Below are 20,955 nucleotides of genomic sequence, written 5' to 3'. Positions count from 1 at the left end.
CGCTGATCTTCTAATTGTCTCAATAGTTTTGCTTGTTCCAGAACATTATATAGTTGGAGTTATAAAATAGGTAGCCTTTTCAGATTAGTTTCTTTCACTTAGAAAAATTCCTCCAGTTCTTTTCAGTGCCTAGTAATATTCTATTGTATGGAAGTACCACAGTTTATCCATTACCTATTGTAGGTCATCTTGATTGCTTCCAGATTTTGGCAATTATGAATAAAGCTGCTCTAATCTGTGTAGAGGTTTTCAACTCCCCAAGGAGCAAGTTTGATGTATTGATGGTTTAAGAGTATATTGAGTTTTGTAAGAAACTGCCAAACTGTCTTCCAAAGTGGTTATACCATTTTGCATTCCTTTCAGCAGTAAACGAAAGTTCTGTTGCTCCGCTTCCTTACCAGAGTTTGGAGTTGGCAGTGTTCGAGATTTTGGCCATTCTAATAGGTATGGAGTAGTATGTAATTGTTCTTTTCTTTTACATTTCCGTGATGAAACATGATGTGTAATATCTTTTCATATGCTTATTTGTGAGCTGATACCATCTTTGATGAGATGTCTTTGGCTTAGTTTTTAAATTGGGTTGTTTGTTTTCTTAAAGTTAAGTTAGTTTTAAGAATTCTTCATATATTTTGGATAGCAGTCCTTTATCAGATGTCTTTTGCAAATATTTTTTTCTCAGTCTGTGTCTTGTCTTCTCATTTTCTTGATACTGTCTTTCATAGTGCAGAAGTTTTTCATCTCAACCTACTCTGCCACCCATGTGACTTGCTGTATGTTTTTTATAGATACTCTTAAGTTGAGGAAGTTCCCCTTTATTCTTAGTTTCCTGAGAGTTTTTATCATGAATAGATGTTAGATTTTGTCAGTTGCTTTCTCTGGATCTATTAATAATGGTCATGTGAATTTTCTTTTGTAGCCTGTTGATGTGATTGATTACATTGTTGATGTGATTAATGTTACACCAGCCTTGACTACTTATGATAAAGCTCACTTAGTGGTGGTGTACAATTCCTTTAATACATTGTTGAATTTGATTTGCTATTATTTTACTGAAGATTTTCACATCTATATTCATGAGAGATATTTGTTTTCCTGAAATATCTTTGGTTTTGATATTAGGGTAATGCTGGCCTCATAGCATGAGTTAGGAAGTATTCCCTCTGCTTCTCTCCTCTGAAAGAGCTTGTAGAGAATTCATATAATTTCTTCCGTAAATATTTGATAGAATTCACCAGTGAACCCCTGTGGGCCTGGGAACCCATTTGGAAGGTAATGAATTATTGATTCAATTTCTTTAATAGACAAAAACCTATTCGGGTTGTTTATTTATTTATTTATTTTTAAGGTTTTACTTTGAGAGAGGGAGAGAGAGAGAGAGAGAAAGCTTGACAGCTGGGGAGGGCAGAGGGAGAAGCAAACTCCCCACTGAGCAGGGAGCCCAAGCTGGGGCTCCATCCCAGGATCCTGGGATCGTGATCTGAGCTGAAGGCAGATGCTTAACCGGCTGACCCACCCAGGCACCCTGTTTATTCTTGTTGTGAGTTTTGGCAAATTGTGTTTTTTAAGAAATTGGCCCATTTCACCTAGTTTATCAAATTCATGAGCATAGACATGTTCACAGTAGTTCACAGTAGTTCTTTAGTATCCTTTTAATGTCTATAGAATCTATAGTTAGTCCTTTCTTTTTTTTCTACTATAGTAATTTGTGTCCTCTCTTTTTTTCCTTAGTCTGACTAGAGGCTTATTGATTTTATCTTTTCAAAGAGTCAATTTTGGGTTCCATGATTTTTCTCTATTGATTAACTGTTTTCAATTTCTTCTATTTCTGCTCTAATTCTTTTTTTTTTCCCCATGTTTATTACTTATTTAAAAAAAATTTTTTTCAGTGATCCAGAATTCATTGTTTATGCACCACACCCAGTACTCCATGGGATACATACCCCCTTTAATACCCACTACCAGGCTCACCCAACCCCTCTACACACCTCCCCTCCAAAACCCTATTTGTTTCTCAGAGCCCACAGTCTCTCATGGTTTGTCTCCTCCATTCGATTTCCCCCAACTCACTTCTCCTCTCTTTCTCCCAATGTCCTCCGTGTTATTCCTTATGCTCCACAAGTAAGTGAAACCGTGTGATAATTGACTTCTCTAATTTTGTTATTTCTTTCTTCTTACTTTAGATTTAGTTTGCTCTTCTTTTTTTTTTTTTTTAATAAAGATTTTATTTATTTATTTGACAGAGAGAAATTACAAGTACACTGAGAGGCAGGCAGAGAGAGAGAGAGAGAAGGAAGCAGGCTCCCTGCTGAGCAGAGAGCCCGATGCGGGACTCGATCCCAGGACCCTGAGATCATGACCTGAGCCGAAGGCAGCGGCTTAACCCACTGAGCCACCCAGGCGCCCCTGCTCTTCTTTTTTAGTTCCTAAAGTACAAAACTTAGATAATTGATAATAATTGATTATAGAACTTCTTTGCTAATATATGCATTTAGTACATTTTTCTCCATGTACTGCTTTTGCTGCATCCCACAAATTTAATTAAGTTGTGTTTTCCTTTTTATTTATTCAAAGTACTTTTTAATTTCTCTTAAGGGTATGACTACCAGAAGGCAGAAATCATAATGGGTTCTCTTAAGGGTATGACTACCAGAAGGCAGAAATCATAATGGGTTCTCTTTGAGGCTCCCTACCACTAAATGTTAGCTCTTTTTATGATGATTTTTTTCCTGTTTTTTTAAAGTTTATCCTTGGGAGGGTTGATCTAAGTTATCTTTCCTTTGTTCATATGATAAAAATAATTTTATCATGTGTGTATATGTGTTTTTGAACAAAATGTTGGTGTTTTGTATTTAGTCTGTTTTTAAAAATCCGATATTTTGTGCAAAAATAACTCCTAACCAGAAACCTATTTTCTGTTATGTTAAATGGAAAAATTACAATGTATTTCATGTTTCCTAAAACAATAAAAACACTCTTAGGTAAGGGACAAGCTATCAAGTTAACACGACAATATATAAATATGTTTAAAATACCACTTTTTGCTTGCTAAATTATGTTTATTTTTGCCTTATGTATTTTAAGGTTGTTTCACTAGGTGGGTGCAAACTTAGAATTTTTTTTTATCTTCATGGTTAAGTATCAAAGTTTACCATTTACCATTTCATAGGGATTTTCTTTAATTTAGAAATAGGTATTTATTTCTTCTAAATGTGGCATTTTCTGTTTTCTGGTTTTGGTTAATAGTCCCTGGTATGTGAGTGTAATTACAATTCAACATTTTTATGGCCTTTTAGGAATATCCCTTGTAAATAACATACCTGAATTTTACTTTATATCTAATCACTTGTAGTTTGTCTCTTTTGCCTGACAAGTTTAATCTATTAATATTTGTTATGATTACAGTAAATTTGTTTCTACCATCATATATTTGGATTTCTATTTAATCCACTTATATTCTTCTTTTATTCTTTGCTTGCTCCTTCCCTCTTTCTCTTTTTTTTTTCTTCTTTTAGTTTTGTGTTTTTCTTTTCTTTGGCTTAGAAGGTTTAGAGTCTTGGAGGTTTTTTGGTTTGTTTTTAGTAATTAGTCTTAAATTTTACCAAGTTATTTAGCTTGACAAAGAATCAAGTTAAATAAGTAACTCAACCAAACTGGAAAGATTTTAATGTATTTTAACTATATTACCACAACTTGTCTGACACCTATGGCGTATTTTAGTTTTATCCTATTATAATCCCACAGATTATTATTATCATTATATACAGAAATACTTATTTAGATTCACAGAAACATTTACCATTTTATATTTTCCTTGTATCTAAAACTAGCTTTTGAGAGGATTTCCTCTCTTTAAAGTATGCTTTTTAAAAATTCCTTTAGCAAAGATCCATTGATAGTGAAAATCTTTTTGGTTATTTGAAAACGTTTTAAATTCACTCATTTTCATGAGTTTTTTTCACGGTCTATCCATCTGTTATTTCTTTTTAAAAGATCTGCCTTTCCTCTGGCTACTTTGAAGATCTAAGCTCTGTGATACGTAATTTCACTAAATTATATCTTGTCAATTGATTTTGTTTTGTTTTTAATACTTTGGTGTATAATGTGCTTTCCAAGTCTGTGGAATCATCTATCTTCTTGATTCTGAAAAATTCTCAGCCATTATCTCTTTAAATTTTTTTCAGTTTTTTTTTCAGTAATTTCATTTGGTTGTTTTTCAAACCTGCCTATTCTTCCTTGGGGGGGGGGTATTTTCTTCCTCTTCAAATGTGTGATTCTATCATTTATTTCTTTGGTCATTTTACATGGAACAATTTTATATTCCATATTTGCAATTCTAGTACTTCGTTTTGTTTTCTGACTCTGCCATTGATTTCTTACCGTGTTGGAGGTCTTTAAGACCACCCGCCAAGTTTGATGATTTCTTGGGAAATTCAGAGGATTCAGTTATACTCATGGTGATGATTTATTATTAGTGAAAGGATGTAAAGCAAAATCAGCAAAGAGATAAAGATGCATGAAGCAAAGTCTATAGGAAACAAGCCACGAGATTCCAAGCATCCTTTTCCAGTGACTCACAAAGGATGCACTAAATTTCCTAGCCAGAAGTTGTAACAATACTTACAAAATGTTGTCTACCACAGAAGCTCATTAAAGACTTGCCACTCTGGGTGTTTTGGAGGGCTGGTCATGTACTCACTCTAACATGTACTCAAATTTTAGGCTCCCAAAAGGGAAGCGGGTTTTATCTAAAACTACATTGTTTGTACCTCACAGTTCAGGCACTGGAAAACACTCATTATTTAGGAAATGTTGGGAACCCTCCACAAATTTGAGTTCCTAGACTCTGGCCAAAGGCAAACTTCCAAGCAAATCTTTTTAAGGGTATCAGTCTCAGGCTTGCAATGTTTACACTTTACACTTCTTGTGAATTTGTTAGTCTTTGTTTATGATCTCTGATTTGTTTGTTCTCAATTATTGGAAATTCCAGAGGAAACCAGAGTTAACCTTAAAAAATAAAACTACCAGTCGTTTTACTAGCAAAAGCTGGGTTTATTTGGGAATACCAGAGAATTGCAATCTGGAACAAGCAAGTTACAGCAGACTGTAGGCAAGTCCACAAAACAAAGCAGAGGAACACTTAAAGAGGAAAGGGGGACATTAGGAAGTCTGATATAAACAAAAATTCCATTGTGTTTAAGTGGCAGTTTGAAGTATAGTGACTTTTCATTGGCTGAGCTGTTGTCTGGGAAAGGAGGAAAGCTTTTCTTCCAACTGGGACAGCAAAATAGTGCCTAAGTGCAAAGTCCATCTCTTCCTGTTGGATCTATAATTGACAACAGTGTTAGGGTATGAGAGCTCCCACTGGGAATCTCCTGACTCCATTCTAAATGGGATTTCCTTTTCATTTTCACATTAGCATATGCTGTTATGTTAAACCAGTATCAGTATCAATCAGGTTAGATTTTGCCATGGTAACAAGTAACCCTGAAAGATATCAGTAGCTTTAAACAATGAAATTTTATTTATTTTGGTTTTTTGCTTTTTTTTTTTTTTAGGATTTTTGTCATTAATTTGTCAGAGAGAGAGAGTGTATGCACAAGCAAGGGGAAAGGCAAGCAGAGGGAGAAGCAGGCTCCCCCCTGAGCAAGGAGCCCTGTGCAGGACTTGATCCCAAGACTCTGGGATTATGGCCTGAGCCAAAGGCAGATGTTAAACCAACCAAGCCACCCAGGCGTCCCTAAACAATGAAATTTTAATTCTTACTAATGCCTGTGGAGGAGGGAGGAGACTATAGCTCTGCCTTGCCATCACTCTTGGACCCCGCTATCTGGTGCCTCACAATCTGTTTGCTGTGGCAGACAGAAAGGGAAAGCATGATAGAGTCTCTTAAAAGTTACCACTTGGAAATGACATCCTTCTCACAATTCATTGGCTAAAGAAGTTGTGTGGTTTAATGTAATGATTGTGCTAGAAAGAGAGCTAAAAATACATGATGAATGGCACTAATTAAAATTAAGACACAGGCATGCCTGGGTGGCTCAGTTGGTTAAGCTCAGGTCATGATCCCAGCGTCCTGGGATCGAGTCCCACATCGGGCTCCTTGCTCGGCAGGGAGCCTGCTTCTCCCTCTGCCTCTGCTGCCATTCTGTCTGCCTGTGCTCGCTCTCTCTCCCTCTCTCTGACAAATAAATTTAAAAAATCTTAAAAAAAAAAAAAATTAAGACACAGCAATACTCTTTCTTCACCCTTCCTCTTTCTTCTTTTCTTCCATTTTGCTCTACTTGTCCCTTTTTACTGCCAGAAAGAGAATATATTGTATTGAAGAGCGAAATGTATTAGCAATTACATTACTTAGTTTTTTAGTAAAGTAATGTTTATTGGCTGTTCATAGAGATGTGTATCTATATATAGAATTAATATTTCACTGTTATTAGAAATCTACTAAATTAGATAGATAATATTTGAGAGAATAAGGTCAGAAAGCCCCTGTAGTCACAGGTGAAATGAGAAGGGGGTTATGGATGGTTGTTCACATTCTTGCTACTGCAAGAGGCAAGAACACAGTTGGATTTCCATCAAGTGGAGCAGAGGATCCAACAGAAGCTCTGTTCCAGAGTCTCTATTTAGTTTAAGAAAAAAAAAAAAAAAGCATGTGCAAATGAGGGAAACAATAATCAGTCATGAAGCGCTGGCATGGACTAGCTAGCCCTACTCTGGAGAAGAATAGGAGTTTGGTGGTGGAGAATGGGGTGGTGTGAAGAGACACCTTTGGAGAAGAGTTAGGGATGCTGGGGCAGCGTATTTGTGGAGACTCTAGCATGTTGCCTTTGGTGGGACTCTGATCTGCCTCAGTAAACCTAGCACATTGCCTCCTCCATTTCCTCTTGTTGGATAAATGGAAAGCAACCTTAGATGGAGGCTTTTGCTTGTGAATCTTGCCACAGTGTTTTTTTTTTTAATATTACTATCAAAGAAAAGTAATAGTCTCACTTTAATCTATTTGAAAAGTATAACAAGTTAATTACTATTATCACTTGGCATATTTGTGTAACTGAGATAACATATTTATAATTTTGTACTCTTTTTTTTTTTTTCCCCACCTACCTTTCTCAGGCATTTTCCTAAGTCATTTAAACCCTTCATAAATAAAAATCAAAATTTTCTTTTAGTAATATCCTGTGATATGAATGTACAAGAATATTCCCCAATTTTTAAAATTTTGTATATAATCCGGAATTAATGGAAATGGAAGTTAATATTTGTCCTAAAATGTAGCTAATAACATAAATCCACAGATAAATAGATATCATGATACCAAATAGGATTTTTTAAAATTATCAACAATTAGATATTAGATTTGGCAACTGAAATTTAAGTCTACATTTAAGATATCCCTCGTGTGTGGCGGCATTAAACAATATTTTAGGGAGGAGATGAAGACTATCTAACCAGAAAGTTCTGTTGATTCCCCTTTCAAGATATAGCTAGACTTCGGTCCTCACCACCAGCTCCTACCTCACCTTGGATCACTGCAATAATTTCCTCACTGTTCTCTCTGCTTCCACTCTTGTCCTTACATATTCTGCTCTTTATAGGGTAGCGAGAGTGATTTGCTCCAGTATGAGTTAGGGCACTTTGCTCCTCTGTTTGATACCTTCCAACTGACTCCCATCTAATTCAGAGGAAATGCCCAAGTCCTTGGAGAACAGGTTTCCTGCTCTATGCAGCCATATCATGAAGGCAGTAGGCACACTCCTACCTTATGGCCCTTGGGCTGCTGTTTCCTCTTCCAGAATGCTTTTTCCTCAGTAGTCACTAGGCTTGTTTCCTCATCTAATGTTTGTTCAAATAGTCATTTTCCTAGTATGGCCTTCTTTAAATAACATATTTAAAATCATAATCCCCCTGCCCCTCTAGATCGTAATCTTCCTTGTTGCTTTATTGTTTTTTGTAGGATTTATCCTTCTAACAGTCTCTATAATTGAGTTAGGTATGTTTTGTTTTGGTTTGCTTTTTTTCACTACTTATCTCCCTCTCCATTATAATACCAGTTGCCAGAATGCAAAGCCATTTATTAGTTTTGTTCACTACTGTATTCCCAGTGCATAATATAATGCCTGGTCTGTAGCTGACACTTGGTAAATATTGTCTGAATGCATGAATAAAAGTTATCTTCCTGGAAAGAAGGACTTATATTTCTTATAGAGAAACAATATTAGCTATATCAGCAAACTGCCTAGCCCAGTGGACTGATGTAAGCCTTAGAGTGGTAGACAAAATAAAACATCCTTTAAGGAGACCCGACCCCAGATTCAGTCCTGCAAGCCGTATTGGGGAACTTCCTGTAACTCTCCCTCCACTCCCAGCAGGAAATCATTATGTGACTAACACATTTTCATCAGATTTCTGCTGATTTATCCTAAAGCGTATGTGAGAATGATGCGCACTACCAAGAAATGGAATTCCAGCCTCCAGCTACTATCCATGAAAAAGTCGCCGACACATCATGCCAATCTGAAAGTTTTCAGATTACAACAGAGTTACTGAACAATTAAAGAATAACTTACGACACAAGAATTACCTGGAACGAGTGTCCCTGAGGTAGCTAGAGAAATTACTCAGTTTTTTACAAGGTTACTTGTGGAGACAAAGTTCAGCAGAAACGATAGAACAAATTCAACAGGGAACAACAACTGATCCTGAGGAAGCCCTGAACAAACTAGATGAAAAGGAACTTGCTAAAGAAAGAGCATCGTGGATGAATGTTTTGCGAAAAATCAGAAGAGGGATGATCCAAATTGCAATGATATTGAAGTTGAGCTCCTACAGGATGAACAACTGCAGTCTTGTGGCTGGGACACAGTCAGCTGATGAGTTCTGATATCAAAATTTCAAATACTTGATTGGGCTAGCAGAAAAAGTTAAAAAATAGAGCTACCCTATGACCCTACATTTGCATTACTGGACATTTACCCCAAAGATATGGATATAGTGAAAAGAAGGGCCACATGCACCCCAGTGTTCATCACAGTAATGTCCCCAATAGCCAAACGGTAGAAAGAGCTGAGATGCCCTTCAATAGACAAACATAAAGAAGATGTGGTCCATATACACAATGGAATATTACTCAGCCATCAGAAAGGATGAATACCCAACTTTTCTATCAACATGGTTGGGACTGGAGGAGATTATGCTGAGTGAAATAAGTCAAGCAGAGAAAGACAATTACATGGTTTCACTTATCTGTAGAACATAAGGAATACAATGGAGGATATCAGGAGAAGAAAGGTAAAAATGAGGGGGGATGGAAATCAGAGTGGGAGATGAACCATGAGAGACTATGGACTCTGGGAAACAGGGTTTCAGATGGGTGAGCCTGGTGATGGGTATTAAAGAGGGCACGTCTTGCATGGAACACTGGGTGTTATACACAAATAATGAATCATGGAACACTACATCAAAAACTAATGATGTACTGTATGGTGACTAATTTAAAAAAATCCATGTTTATACAAAGGATGTATAAACATTGTTCTAGAAAAATCTGTAAAGAGCATTAAATATACATGTTGGGTCAAGTGTGGATTAACTGTTACTTTTCAAAGTGAGGACAGGTGGAGTGTCTACTAGGTGGATGCATGAGGAATACATGAAACCAGAATATAAGAGTGTGCCTTTAAGGAACTTATAATCTAATTGGAAGATAGCTCAAAAACTTGTGAAAAGCTAATTAACAGAATTAGGCAGCAAAAAGTTTAGAGCCAAATGCTTGATAAAGGTTAAAAAGGGTCAGTGCCTAGATGACCATAGGGTAGAATAGTCAGGATAGACTTTGTCCTTTAGTAGAGAGATGGGACTTTGCCTGGCCCTTGAAATGTTTGGATAGAAGTGTGTATAGAATTCCAGATGAGGGGCACCTGGGTGGCTCAGTGGGTTAAAGCCTCTGCGGTGAGCTCAGGTCATGATCCCCGGGGCCTGGGATTAAGCCCTGCATCGGGCTCTCTGCTCAGCAGGGTGCCTGCTTTCCCCCCTCTCTCTCTGCCTGTCTCTCTGCCTGATCTCTGTCAAATAAATAAATAAAATCTTAAGAATTCCAGATGAGAGAAACTAAGAGAAAAAAAAAAGGGGGGAGGGTAGTGGGAACAGAGATAGGGATTAGAATACTTGAGGAACAATAAGAAATTATAGTTTGGTAAGATTGGAGGGCGTATATGGTTCTTAGGGGATTATCCTGTGTGAATTATGTCTTTATATGTATTTAACTATGTAGTGGGAGAGCAGCCCTACAGAATGCCCTGCAGCAGCAAGTAGATGTCATCTGATGGACAGCAAGGGAACTCTGCTGCTCCAGGATCAGGAAATCGCTCTAAAGATATTCTGAAACCCTGAAGTTCTTCCCATAAATAATGATGTTTGTTTGTAAAATGGGAAATGTAGCTGGAATGAATGAATAATAGGCACTGCCAGTTTAGGCCTATTCGTGAATTTGGATCTACAAAGAGATCTTCGTTGAACCGGTTAGGTTATGTGTGTACAGATAACATCTTTCTTCTTATTAGAATATTGTTTAATTGGCAGATATTCTATGTTTTCAGCCAGGAGATTAATACTCATTAAATAAAACTAAATATTATTCATTCTTTCAAAAAAAGAAGATGTCCTTTGTAGCTACTACCCATTCCAAGTTACCTACCTTGCAACACTTGGATTTTAGGAATGAAGGTTGTTCACACCTGCAGATTTTTTCTAGACATGCCCTTGACAGGATTGATTGATTGATTGATTGATTGACTGACTGATTTTAAGATTGTATTTATTTATTTGAGAAAGAATGAGTGCAGGCGAGGGGCAGCAGGAGAAGGAGAAGCAGACTCCCCACTGAGCAGGGAGCCTGAAGCACAGCTTCATCCTGGGATCCTGGGATCATGACCTGAGCCAAAAGCAGACGCTTAACGACTGATCCACCCAGGAGCCCCTGACAGGATTTCATGCAGAATTAGGGATTTGCCTTTCCACAGAGGCTTCACATGCTACATGGTCCTAGATGAAGTATGTCTTTGTTCAAATAAATGAAGGAAACTGAAGTTCCTGTTCTCCAGGTGTTTATTTCTACTCTTCCTGTGGAAAAAAAAATTTTTTTTTTGGCTGTAGCCCAGATGACCTTGCATTGACTTTCTAGTTCTAACTGATAACATTTTAGAGCAAGTATATGGAAGTGTTGACAGAACACAAGGGGCAAGCAGTGTGCCCATGTGTGACCAGGCTCTGGGAAGCTGGTGAGGGCAGGATACAGAGTACTGTCCTCTCTCTCTACTCTGTTGCTATCTCTGAAGGGATCCCTGGCTTCCTTGTCTAGTGGACTCCCCACAGGCTGACTCTGTCATAACCAGATATTCTCCCCACACCAGGCTGGAGCCTCCTTCCTCATACTCTGAGGCTGGCCCATATTCTCTGCAGGGCCAGAAAGGGCCTGCTTGTGGAAGAACAAAAGATAGGGATTTGAATTTCCCTGATGGCTAATGATGTTGAACATTTTTTCATGTGTCTGTTAAGACATTTGTATGTCTTCTTTTGAGAAGTGTCTGCTCATGTCTTCTGCACATTTAACTAATGATTATTTGTTTTATGGGTGTTGAGTTTGAGAAGTTCTTTAGGGATCTTGGAAAGCAGCCCTTTATCTGTAGTGTCATTTGCAAATATCTCCTCCCATTCCGTGGGTTGCCTCTTTGTTTTGTTGATTGTTTCCATTGGTTTGCAAAATGTTTTTATCTTGATGAAGTCCCAAAAGTTCATTTTTGCTTTTGTTTTCCTTGCTTTTGGAGAATCTTGAAAGAAGTTGCGGTGGCCAATGTTGAAGAGGTTACTGCCTATGTTTTCCTCTAGGATTTTGATGGATTCCTGTCTTACATTGAGGTCTTTTATCCATTTAGAGTTTATCTTTGTTTATGGTGTAAGAGAATGGCCAAGTTTCATTCTTCTGTATATAGCTGTCCAATTTTTCCAGTAACATTCATTGTCTTTTTCCCATTGGATACTTTTTTCCTGCTTTGTTGAAGATTAGTTGACCACAGAGTTGAGGGTCCACATCTGGGCTCTCTATTCTGTTCCACTTGTCTATGTGTCTGTTTTTGTGCCAGTACCATACTGTTTTGGTGATCACAGCTTTGTAATATAGCTTGAAATCAGGCAATGTGATGCCCACAGCTTTGTTTTTCTTTTTTAACAAATCTTTGGCAATTTGGGATCTTTCCTGGCTCCATACAAATTTTAGGCCTATTTGTTACACCACTTTGAAAAATGCCATTGGTATTTTAATCAGGATGGCTTTGAAAGTATAGATTGATCTGGGCAGCATAGACATTTTAACAATGTTTATTCTTCTGATCCATGAGCATGGAATGTTTTTCCATCTTTTTGTGTCTTCAATTTCTTTCATGAGTGTTCTGTAGTTCCTCAATTATAAATCCTTTACTTCTGGGGTGCCTGGGTGGCTCAGTGGGTTAAAGTCTCTGCCTTTGGCTCAGGTCATGATCTCAGGGTCCTGGGATAGAGGCCCACATCAGGATCTCTGCTCAGCAGGGAGCCTGCTTCCTCCTCTCTCCCTCTCTGCCTCTCTGCCTTCTTGTGATCTCACTTTATGTCAAATAAATAAATAAAATCTTTAAAAATTAATGAATAAATAAGTAAATCCTTTACTTTGGTTAGGTTTATTCCAAGGTATCTTGTGGGTTTTGGTGCTATTGTAAATGGAATCAATTCCCTAATTTCTCTTTCTACAGTTACATTGTTAGTATATAGGAAAGCAACTGATTTCTGTGCATTGATTTTGTATCCTGCCACATTACTGAATTGCTCTCTGAGTTCTAGTAATTTGGGGGTGGAGTCTTTTGGATTTTCCGCATAAAGTATGTCATCTGTGAAGAGAGAGGCTAAGTGCAATAAGCAGAGAAACACAATTATCATATGGTTTCACTTATATGTGGAATGTAAAGATTAGTATGGAGGACATTCAAAGGAAGGGAAAAATGAAGGAGGTGGAATCAGAGGGGGAAATGAACCATGAGAGACTGTGGACTCTGGGAAACAAACTGAAAGCTTCAGAGGGGAGGGGGTGGGGGGGATGGGTGAGCCTGGTGTTGGGTATAAAGGAGGGCACGTATTGCATGGAGCACTGGGTGTTATACACAAACAATGAATCATAGAACACTACATCAAGAACTAATGATGTACTGTATAGTGATTAACATAACATAATTTTAAAAAAAGAAATTTAAGTAACCAAGGTAACTTCATTTGAAAGTAAACCTATAGGTATTTTAAAACAAACAAACAAATAAACAAAAAAGATAGGGGAAGTGCTGCCCATCCCTGAAGTTGGGAGTGGCCTAGTGAGTCAAGGTTCACAGCCTCCAGATAGGTGTGGAGTGACATGACAACAGTTGACCTGGTCTTAAGCAGGCTTTTCCGGTTTGGGTGGATGTTTGCATAAACAACTGATTTGAAACAGTGCTATAGGTCTCAGCCTGGGACCGACTTGCTAACTGGGTCAGGTCAAATTGGAAAACATTGTCAGTCACTGATTACCTAGTTTATCCTGTGAGTGCCCAGAGCACTTTCCTCGTAGTCTCACAAATCTTGTCATTCACTTTTTCCTCCCCAGCTGGTATGATCAGGGGCAACCTGGAACAAAGCAAGAAGGATTCAATTGGAGCAGCAACCCTATTATAACAGACTGAACTTCTTCTTCCCAAAATCCAACGTTCTTTTCTTGTACTTGCTAGTTTGGGTCCATAATTTTGTCTCCCTTTTTTTCTGTTTTGCCTATATGTACCTATTCTCACCACACACCAATTTCTTTGATAATATCTTCTTATTCTTTCCTATTTTAAAACCATCACCCTTGTCTTGGCACTCAGCCATCCCCATCTCTTTACTGGGCTCTCTAATCTGTGTTTGGAACAGTGGTTCTCATTTTGTGATTCCTGGACTAGCAGCATCAGTATTTCTTGGAAACCTGTTAGAAATACAGACTCTCAAGCTTCATTCCCAGACCTCCTGGATCAGAAACTTTGGGGTTAGGTGGGGCTGGGCCCTCTAGGTAAGAACCTCTGAGCTGCTGATGAACATGATAACCAGATTCACCTGCTACAATATTGTCATCAGTTGCCCCCTAGCTCAGACATCTTGAATGGTTCCCCATTACCTACAAGATTCAGTTTGAATTTGTCAACTCCTATGTTATGCGTCTCCTTTGCTCCAGTTGGACTCCCATCTCCATGTTTTGACATTTCTGCCATTCCATGCACTCCTCTCTCCATGCTCTCTCTACTGAATCATATCCTTTTTGTCTTCAGCAGCATAACCCCAGTCTGTCTTCTGAGTCCAGCCCAGAGTCCTTTCCTCCATCTGAACCTCTTCTGGTCTTACACACTTTTATGGTCTAATGCATATCCTACCTTGTATTGACAACCATTATCTTATTTATGGATCTAGTTTCCCCAAATAGATTATAAGTTCATAAGGTTTTATATTACTAAATTTTTAGCGTCATACTCACAATGCCTGATTCCTTTCTTCTACTTCATTTGAGTCTTTCTAAAACTGGCCCGATAATAACGCACAGTGTTTTTTGTGAAAACCAAAGATTCTCAAAGCCCCACCATAGATCTTCTCAACTGGATTCTTCAGGGGGAAGGGCCTAAAGATTAATAATTTGAATAAGTACCCAAATATTTCCCATCATGAAGCATGTTTGGGAAAGATGGCTATAAACAGCAGATGCTCACATTTTGGTGGGTTTTTTTTAAAGGAAGGTGACTTTGATTAAAAGAATAGGGAGGAAAAGAGCCCTTGTTAGATACACCCTGTGAGACTTGGTAAGTATTTGCTGAATGCCTAAATCTTTAAAGGAGGTTAAGGAATAGTCAAGGAAGATGAATCGGGGTCAGACACCAGGAGATAGCGGTGTGGTTGGGAGCAGATCGGGAAGGGCAATGACAGGAAAATGGTGCAAGTGACAGTCTGATTTAAGTGAAACTTCTTTGTCCCGGGACAGGCATGCTGCCCTCATAGCAGCTGTTGAGTAGGAATCTCAGTAGTAAAGTGGGCATGTAAGTAGGGCTCAGGAGAGATGATGATGAAGTAAAACTCCCTTTTATTGTGTATCACTCTGTGAGCTGAGTGATTTTGACACGCATGAGCCACCAGGAGCCAGGGAACTGTTTTCTCCCAAAATCATACACTGCAGAAATCCCTAAAAGGACTATCTTGTTTTCCGAACAATGTCATTCAGGCCAACCTGTGCCACTTATTACATGAAGAACAGTCAAGAAATCAACTTGCCCAAAAAGGCACTGCTGTTTATTTTCAGAGAGGAGACTGGGGATCTGGGTCTTCTGACTCAACCATCATAGGTCTCCCTCTCTTTTTTTTAATCTCTATAGCTTTTTTTTTTTTATTATATTTTTTAAGAGTCTGTATTTTATGAATTCTTAGACAAGAATAATTAATACCTAACTTGATCCCAAATTTTCAGAAATGAGACGTAATCCTAAAACAATGTTCATAACGGAGATGAAGTGAAGTAATGATGGAAAAGTACCTGTCACAGTGACTGGCATATATTTGGCCTTTAATGCCTGTGTATTCTTTTGGTCTTTGAATGCTAAGTCACCTCACCTGCAAGTTCATTTCCATTGCTTACATAAGTAAGGACATTGGCTTTGGAGGTATTCAGATCTGAATCTAAATCCTGGCTCTGTCATGCACTGTGTAATTCTGTATGTAATTGCTTAATCTCTCTAAACCTTGGTTTCTCTGCCTACAAAATGGGAATAATAATACCTTGCATAATTGCTCTGAAGAGCAAATGTTAGATGCTTAGAAGTGCTTGGCACAATGCCAGACATTTAAGAAGTACTTAACAAATATGAGTTGTTTTTATTATTGATTCATAGCAAAACTTTACTTGGATCTGTGCCTTCTCATATAGAGGCAATAAGGGAAAGAGAGTGATGTCTGAGCCACGTACCAGAGTTTGAATCTTGGACCGGACCCACCACTTATTACTTGTGTGGTCTTGGAAATGTCATTTAACTGTTCCATGCCTTAGTTATCCCTATTTTACAGATGAAGACCCTGCCTTCTCTGTGGGGTCATTGTAGGGAGTGAATGTGTTAATATATGAGAAGTGCTTAAAAATGTTGGGTACAACATACTCAATAAATATTTGCCATCATTGATATATGTCTTCCTATATTTACTGACCTTGAGATTTTGTTGAGTTTGAAGAGTTCTCTTCCTCTTGGCAAGACTAAACTTGGAAAACTCTTTCCTTTTTGTCTATTTCTATATTAGTTTATATCTGGTGGCCTATACCTCCAAGTCTGTCATTTCATCCCCTCATTTCTGCCTCTTAAGGTTGGAGAAGCCCTTTGCTGATGGTCAGAAAATAATCAATTACGCATGAAAGACATGGTCAGCAGTGAAAGAACAGGAGAAGTGCTGGCAATATATTAGATATTTAGAACAATTTTAAAAATGAAAAAACTAGGCACAATTTTAAGGAATATTAAAAAATGAGTTGATGATCCAAACAGATTAGAAACTGTGCTAAAATCCCTTGAAATTAACCCTATTTTCCTGACATGTAGAGATAATTTAGCATCTTTCTGTTTGCCCAGAGTTCTTTTATGTGTTCCTTTCTTCTTTCTGTATTTTCAACAAGTAGTCCTGAAAAATACTCATTCTGATCTATGTACCTATTAATCCAATGCTGTCCTCATTAGGACTCTGTGAAGCCCTTTCTATAGTCAGCTTTCCAGAGCACTGGTACCTCCTTATCTTTGTGTAAGGTAGTCACACTAATTACCTGCTCCTTAAGGCTGGCTTCCGTTCGCCTTCTGCCTAGGGGTAAGACTGTGAGTTGCTAGAGGTAACCACCCCTCCTCCAAGAGTTCAGAGGAGTGGCTCTGTTCTCAGTTCCAAGGGTTGGTTAATCTTGATAGACTTAAGTCCAACTTGGTGGTCTCATTGTTTTGTCAGTGATTGGTTTAGGCCCTGGTGTGTGGTGTGTATCTTCTAGCAAATGAAACATGAAGGGAAGTCTGCCCTATGAAATATGTCTTTGTATTAAAATAAATTCATGGGAAGAAATAGTACCTATTTTTCTTCTGGATGTGGTTATGTCTGCACTTAATTTTAAGCAGTAGCTTTATTGCAACCATGAAGAAAACTAAGAGTAAAAGAGCAGAGTATGAGAGTGGAAAAATCATGGGTCCTTGATGATTAAGCATGGAGGTTAATTCAGAAGCCATTTTACCTTGGGAATTCTTGCTATATTAGATAAATTTTCCTTAATATTTAAGCCATGCTGAGTTGTATATTATCTGTTTTATGTAGTTGGAAGCATCCAAAATAATGTACAAGCCCTTGTTCTACTTATTAGCCAAAGACATCTTCTCTAGGCTCTATAACTTTAAGTTCTATTATCTCTGTGAAGCTGCCCAGAAAGTCCCAGCCCAAAATAGCAGTCTTCTCCTCTGAACTTTATTCACTCAGTTTGACATCTCTCTCTTTCCATTTCTTCCTGTAAATGCAAGATCCTATGATAACTTCTTGGAATTCTTAATTTCTGGTACACCACCTGAAAAGCACAAACGTTTTAATGTATCTTTTTTTTTTTTAAAAGTAATCTCTGCATCCAGTATGGGGCTCCAACACGTGACTCCAAGATCAAGAGCCATGTGTTCCTCCTATTGAGCCACCCAGGGTCCCCTAACATATCTTTGGTGAGAATGAGAATATTTAGAAGAGAATGAGAATAATTTTGGCCTTTACTGTCTACACATTGGTTTGCACTCATTTGCATGACTGGCAGTATGTTGTAATGTAGAGTGTAGGTGGGGGCTGACCCACTTGACTCCAAACTCCATCACTTACTAACTTCTCACGCAACAAGCTTAATTTCTCTAAATTTGTTTCCTCTTATGTAAAATTTGATGAATAATACCTCACAACATTATTTTGAGATTTAAATGGAACAATTAATGTAAAATGCCCAGGACACACTGAACAGTCAATGATGCCACGTATAGCTCCTATCCATGTGTATCCAGATACAAGTATAATTTGTTTGTGATGGCTGAAAAACAAAGCTCACCCAAAGAGGGCTGTCAGCATTGGGCAGTGAGAGAAGTGGAGAATAAGATATTGAGACATCGTTTCACTAAAATTCTCATTGTTCAAATGAAGAAAAGGAGGTCTGGAAATGTCCTAAGATTCACCCCAAGTCTTACTGCTCTTTGGTGCATTTTAATGACACAAATGAGCTTCTTGCCCCAACACATGTGGTTTTGATGACTAAGATACATCTGCTTTTTCTACTTTTTCCCTTTTGCTTGCATTTAGACTTGGATCAGGGAGAAAAAAGGGAGATGTCAATGTGAAATACTTTGAAGGCCAGGCTTAATGGAATTGGATAAGTGAGCACCTGCCCAAAAAATTGCCTACATATTATATTACCCTACTGCAGAGACACAAAATAAAAATTGGGAATGTGAACAATTAATCAAAGCAAAGAATAAGGGAAATGAGGATCATCTCTATTCTAATTTTGATATTAGGATAGATGTTACAATCTCAGCAATCGATTAATCTTATTTTTCTCATCTATAAATGTCTTTGCTCCCTAAAACACATTTTCTTCTTGTTATTTGAAAAATCACAATAAATGGGGGGAGGAAGTGTGAAAGCAAGGAAAATAAGAATGTGGAATGTCTTGGCCACAACTAAGTTCACCTTGAATCAAACACCAACGTCTCACAAGACTCTTGACTTGCTCAAACTCATCACATTATTGAAATTTTTTCAGGGAACATTCAGTCCTTTTTTGCAGATATAGAAGGATTTGTGGATGAGACAATAATTAGATTTTGGTTGTATATTTGGCTGTATATTTAGTGGAGCTAGTGTCCCTGGATGAGGACATTGAACATGTTTCCAAACTCAGAAGCCAAAACATGAACTTTAGGTCCTGAGGCCAATCACTGGTAGAGTGGGAAAGGGAAAGGAAGCCCAGGTAGATCTTGGGTTCCCAGAGCAGAGGCAGAGAAGGCTTGACAGTGAATTTACTAGTTGCAAGAGAAAAGGAATGGCTGTTGCTATAGCATAAGTGAGCGTGATACACAGTGATGTGGTGGGCAACATACATGATGTAATGAGACTGTATTTACATTTAAGTTAAGAAATCAATTCCAGAAGTAAACCATGGATCTTGCCAATCTTTCGCCTTCCTTACTTTCCACTGCGCATACCCTGGAAAGATCAAGAGGGAAACGGGTAATTCCTATACTCCAGCCAGTTTTCCACATACCCTTTCCTGTCTTGTATTCTCCAGACTCTGTTGGTTTGCAAGCTAGGTTTCATACATACAGGGGAAAACGAGACTGAGGAAAGAAGCAGACACTCCCAGATTTGAGAAGATGTTTAGTAAACCAGGGAACTTACTCTGAGGTTTGTCTTAGGCAGCCACAAGATAAGGAGATCTCTGCAGCCATCCATCAAATCTTTAAAAAATTTATAGAGAGGCCTTAACTGGTTTTAGTCATGTAAACTGTCCGGATGGTTTCAACATCACATTGCTCTTTCAGGGCTATATCCTTGAAAACAGCTGCCACTATGAGAAGGGTGGGGAGAGCACACATTTCAGGCACAGAAGGAGTGAGGAGCCTCTGATTGCTGGGGTCCAGTTCCAGGGTCAGCTGGTGGTCATGACTTGTCAATTTTTTCCCCCAACAGACTCACATCTATATTGATGATTCTTCTGTTATTTTCCTTCTATAAAATGAAATTTTTTCATTTTAAACACAGTCATTTAAATTATTTCCTTTCTCTTTACTCCCTTCTGTCTTAGATGGGAGAGCCTGTACTTCAACTATTTTTTTTTTAAGAGAGAGAGAGCACATGCAAGCTGGGGTGGGAGGGGCAGAAGGAGAGGGGGGAGAGAGAGAATCATTTTTTTTTTAAGGTTTTATTTATTTATTTGACAGAGATCACAAGTAGGCAGAGAGGCAGGCAGAGAGAGAGAGAGAGAGAGGAGGAAGCAGGCTCCCTGCTGAGCAGAGAGCCCGACTCGGGGCTCAATCCCAGGACCCCGGGATCATGACCTGAGCCTAAGGCAGAGGCTTTAACCCACTAAGCCACCCAGGTGCCCCTATTTCAACTATTTTAATGCAATGAATATTTCCCATATAAGTTGTTCCTCAAAAATTTTCATTAGTGGGGCACCTGGGTGGCTCAGTCACTTAAGTTTCTGCCTTTGGCTCAGGTATGATCCCAGGGTCCTGGGATTGAGCCCCACCTCTGGCTCCCTGTTCAGAGGGATCTTGCTTCTCCCTCTCCTTTTACCCCTCCCCACCATTCATGTTCTCGCTTACTCTGCTCCCTTTCTCTCAAATAAATAGTATTTTTAAGAGACAATGTGAAAAATTTTAATTAGAATTGTTAAGGCTTACTAAACTAAATATTCACACAGAAACATTCAACAATGTTATGACAACACATGAAGCAAGGAAATGGAAGTAATCTGGGAGTCTGTTATGGGGGATATGGGGAAGTCAAGGTGGGCAGTACTGTCAGCAGTAGAGTAGAGGTCCGTGGGCCATGATGCATATATCTTAACAACAGTGCTGAGAAAGTAGGAAAGAATGAATGCTAGAGCACAATAGCATTTAAGTTAATTAAAATAAGGAAAATACATATTTTGAAAGGAAATATGCAAATAAAATCATACATATCAAATATTAAATTGTGTGCCTATGTTACAGAAGGCAATGGTAGTGGATATGGGAGGGAATGAATAAATTGACATAAAAGTCAAGAGAAATTTGCATGTGTTAGCAGTGGTAACATGTCATCAATGATACAATAATGTGATGAATATGGATTAATTCAATG

The sequence above is a fragment of the Mustela erminea genome, chromosome 4 (assembly GCF_009829155.1).
Source record: "Mustela erminea isolate mMusErm1 chromosome 4, mMusErm1.Pri, whole genome shotgun sequence".
Lineage (NCBI taxonomy): Eukaryota > Metazoa > Chordata > Mammalia > Carnivora > Mustelidae > Mustela > Mustela erminea.
Note: the sequence above shows the minus strand (reverse complement) of the source record.